The sequence below is a fragment of the Rutidosis leptorrhynchoides genome, chromosome 9, assembly GCF_046630445.1.
Source record: "Rutidosis leptorrhynchoides isolate AG116_Rl617_1_P2 chromosome 9, CSIRO_AGI_Rlap_v1, whole genome shotgun sequence".
In the NCBI taxonomy this organism is placed as follows: domain Eukaryota; kingdom Viridiplantae; phylum Streptophyta; class Magnoliopsida; order Asterales; family Asteraceae; genus Rutidosis; species Rutidosis leptorrhynchoides.
This window is the reverse complement of record NC_092341.1, coordinates 131433723-131438893: the sequence shown is the minus strand read 5'-3', so window position 1 is coordinate 131438893 and position 5171 is coordinate 131433723.

Sequence of the window (5171 nt, the reverse complement as noted above, 5' to 3'; positions counted from 1 at the left end):
CTATACAAGACAACTTTCCTGATGAATATCTATTGAAGATAGATTATAAAGAAATCCCATGGTTTGCAGACTATGCAAACTACTTAGTTTGTGGATTCCTTGAAAAAGGATTATCGTACCAAAGACGAAAGAAATTCTTCAGTGATATAAAACACTATTTTTGGGAAAATCCACATCTGTTTAAAAGTTGTCCCGATGGAATAATACGCCGATGTGTATTTGGAGATGAAGCTAGTAAAATATTAAACCATTGTCACACAGGACCAACAGGAGGGCATTATGGGCCTCAACTAACAGCAAGAAAAGTTTATGATGCTGGATTCTATTGGCCAACAATTTACAAAGACGCACACCTTCTTTGCAAATCCTGTGATGCATGTCAAAGGGCCGGAAAAATAAGTCAACGTGATGAAATGCCACAAAATGTCATCCAAGTATGTGAAGTATTTGACATTTGGGGTATTGACTTTATGGGTCCATTTCCAAAATGTCATAATAATCTATATATACTCGTAGCCATTGATTATGTATCTAAATGGGCGGAAGCACAAGATCTCCCAACTAACGATGCACGAGTTGTAGTCAACTTTTTAAAACGTCTTTTTGCAAGGTTTGGAACACCGAAAGCTTTAATAAGTGATCGGGGTACTCATTTCTGTAATAATCAACTTGAGAAAGTTTTTAAAAGATATGGAGTAACTCATAAAATCTCCACCGCATATCATCCACAAACAAGTAGACAAGTTGAAAATACCAACCGAGCTTTAAAACGTATTCTAGAGAAAACCGTAGGATCAAATCCGAAGGAATGGTCCATTAAATTGGAGGATGCACTCTGGGCTTTTAGAACAGCCTACAAAACTCCAATTGGAACCACACCTTTTAGACTTGTTTATGGAAAAGCATGTCATCTTCCAGTAGAAATTGAACACAAAGCATTTTGGGCTTTGAAAACATGTAATCTTGATTTACATGAAGCCGGACGTCTACGATTAAGTCAACTAAACGAATTAGAAGAATTAAGACATGAAGCATACGAAAATTCGTTAATCTATAAAGAAAGAACGAAGAAATGGCATGATAAAAGAATCAGAAGTTCAAAAGAATTTAAAGAAGGAGACAGAGTTCTTCTTTTCAATTCACGATTCAAGCTATTTCCAGGAAAATTGAAATCAAGATGGTCTGGACCATTCATAGTCAAAAGAGTTTTCCCATACGGAACGATAGAATTGATAAATTCAAATGGGATTGAATATAAAGTTAATGGTCACAGAGTTAAACATTACATACATGGTCCGATGGAAGTCGACAACGAAGTTAATCACAATTTCGACACCACAGCTAACTAAGTGTGGGGAGAATCAAGTCTTTAAAGGATAATATGTATTTTTGATAGAGTTAGATTGTCTGTTTTCGTGTAGTTCTCGAAAATGGAACCCGAATGGTCTTTCCCTAGCAGACCCTAAAGAACTAGTCTTCTTCCCCCATTCTGAATTTTTATTTTTTTAGGTTTTTACAAAATGAAGACTGCCTGTGAACTAAACCATGGTCTAATGCTACACGCTTTGATCACTAAAAGAAATAATGACATACTACCAAGTGAAATAGTATCAGTAATCAGAGAAAGAATGGACGGAGTTAGAAAAGAATCCAGATGCGAAGATAATAAGTTACAATTTGGTAAAGGAAAATCAAAATCCGTAGCGAAAAGAAGAGCACGACACCTAGAAAGATGTCACAAATGCGGAAAATGGTCACATGGAGGTAAATGTTCAAATAATCAAACCTATTCAAATACCGAATTTGTTACTTTATGCAGAGACGGACCGTTCATATGTTTAGAAGAAAAGACACTGAATGCTCGAGGTTACGCCTTTGTAGCCATGGAAAACCAATTAAACCGACTATCTTATGAATGGGATAGATCATATAACTAAGAAATCTATTCCACAGGTATGTCTGTACAGTTTTTATTTTTATTTTTATTTTTAACCTTTTGATAATAAACGCTAATTTGTTCGCTAAAAAGTATTAAATTGGTATTGAATAAAATTAGGTTTGGCGACCGAAATTATTGATATCATTCAAAAATTTATTACATCACTGCGAAATTTAACGTTTATTCTTAAGGTATAAATATCTTTAAACAATCAACTCAAAATATTTCAAAAATTCGTCATGAGTTAAATTAGGTCTTGGAACCGAAATTACTTTACCGAAAAGAGGGGCGCATATTTTTGATAATATTTGATTGATTAAAGTGGGATAAAAAGCCAAAAAGATTTTTAATTTTATTTTTACCATGTTTTTATAATTAATATTTAAATCTTAAATTAATATTGTAAACTTTGTAAAAACAATATATTTAAAATTGTAAATATTTGAAAAATTAATATAAGTTTGGTATGAATTTATAATATGAATTTTTAAATTAAGTTTGGTGTGAATTTTTAATTTTTAAAATATGAATTTTTAATTTTATGCATTTCAAATTTTAAGTTTGGTGTGAATTTTTAATATTAATTTTAAATTTTATATTTAAGTTGTGTGAATTTAAAAACAAAAATTTACTTTATCTCATTAAGTTAAAAATATGATTTTTAAAATTCGTCGTAAGTTGAAGACTAGGTCTTTGAACCGAAATTGCTTTACCCGAGAGAGGGACGAGAACTTTTATTATCATTATTTTTAATCTCATTGAATTAAAGTATGCCAAAAACATTAAAAAAAACCCCAAAAATCTTAGCTTTTAAAACAATCGCTACAAAAAGACAAATTTTAAAATTTTGTCGAGGGACGGACTAGGACATCGATCCGAAACGACCTCGTCCTAAATAACAAGGGAAACAAAATTTTAAAATTAAGTACTTAATTGTTTCATAAGTTATTGATTAAAAAAAAAAAAAAAAATATCAAACTCCGCGACTCGCGAAGTTTGAAGGGTTATTCACCGCGAGTCGCGGAGTTACGAAAAATCAGAAAAAAATAAAGAGCTGGAACAGATCAGTCCCAACCCCAAAACAAAAACATACTGCGAAAAACTGCACGCAAAAACCCGAAAAAAACCCCCAAAATCACAATTTTTAACCGTTAATCACCAAATCTTTTACTAAAATCATGTTGAGAAGGATGCTATCTAAGAATTACTCAAGAAAAACGGTAAATTTCTACACCTAAACACCATTTAATCCGAAATTTGGTGTTCTTGAGCAATTTTTTTCCCAATTTGATTTTGATGCTTTTTAGTGTAATTAGGCTTAAATTGTTTATGTATTATGCTTGTATAACCTAGATTGATGCTGTTTAACATGATTAGAAGCCTTAAACTTCAAATTTTGAATAATCTAGGGTTTGTGTTCTTGAGCAATTTGGGGCTTTTTGATATAAACAGGTTATGGCCGATTTTTGTCATGAATTGTTGCTAAATTAAGTAGTGTAACATGTTTAGGTAGTTAAATGATCCAAACTTTGAGCCTAAACATGATTTTGAGAATTAAAGTGGACTTTTTCAAGTCTAAAATTCATGAACTTGATTTTTGAAAGATAATGCCATTTAAGACCTGTTTAATTGCTAGTGATGATTATTTTGACATGTTATTTGAGTTGAATGCTTATGAACTTGGCGAACATTTTCGTATATGCTTATTTGAAAAAGTGTAGATTTGATGAAAATATGAAAATAAGCTTAAGTTTGATATAAATTGATCATGTCATTGTAATTATTTTGATTGATGATTTTGCTGACACTAATGCATATTTGGATGCACAAAAAATTGTGTTTGATGTGTTTTGCAGACTGAAAGGGGTGAATCTTCATCCCAAGCCCGCAATGCTCCTGCTAAGAATGTGGAACAACAGGAGGTGGATAACTACTACAAGCAGGATATACCTCATCCAGTCATGACCTTTTCTGATATGCACTTGGAAGAATTGCACCCGAACCTGAGATTTGACAGACTTTGGATAGATTATCCAAAATATCAAAGGGGTTTGCATACTCTTCATTCTAAGGTTGTTGAGGTACCGAGGGTCATAGAATGGGGACCCTTAGAAGCTGTAGAATTGGCCGGGCCAATTAGAGAATTACTTGTACAGAGGTATGGTAATTCTTCTTTTAATGACTGGGTACGTTTATTCACCATGCGTAGACCTTTATATAAAGTTTGGTGTGAAGAATTGTTATGTAGTATAGAGTTGAATGATCGGGTAGCTAGTTTAACCGATCGTTCTTTTATTAGATTTTTGTTAGGCGGTTCGATGCGCCACATGTCTTTACTGGACATGGCTCAGGCTTTATGTATATATACGCCTGAGGAGTTAGCATCTGCCGATTGTAGAGGGTTGATACTAAACGGTAGAAAGATAGATGAAAATTTTGATACACACGGTGTGTGGAGTCAAATGACAAGCCATCACCGTTTCAAAGGGGGAAATTACTCTTATTTGGATATAGATAGAGCCGAATTAAGAGTGATACATAGGTTTTTAGCTAATTCGATTACACAAAGGGGTAAGAACAAGGAAAAAGTAAATGAACAGGATTTGTTTTACCATATGTGTATTCGAGACCCACAAAGCGCTGTAAGTATACCGTATTGTGTGGGTTATTATTTATCAGCTATGGTTCGGGGGATGAGACCGCATAGCATAATAGGAGGTGGTATTTTTATTACTTTGATTGGTGAATATCTCGGTGTGGATATAAGTCGGGGGGGATTATTAGTAGAAGAACCGGAACCCCGCGATACTATAGGTTTAAATGTATACCATGGTGCGAAAGTTTTGAAGAGGCGAAATAACGCCGCAGTACAAAACCATGGTAGACATCCACAGGTGGAGAGAAACCAACAGCAAGGTAATGTAGGAGGGGGGAATGAGATGCAAGAAATGCAAAGGTTTATAGCTTCTCAGGAATACGAAAATGCTAGACAGAGAGCATTTGAAGATTGGCAAGTTCATCAGAACCAAATCATAGCTCATTGCCAACATATAGGTAGAAACTATATTCCTACACCGAAACCCATCTTCCCTCCCTGGTCTATAGAGATGCAGCCACCGTATCCTACGTATGACCCGCCGAAGCATTCTATAGCACCTATGGTTATGCCTGGAACCCCTATTGGTACCAGTATCATCCCTAGTATACTTATTTTTTTTTATTTTGTAATGAT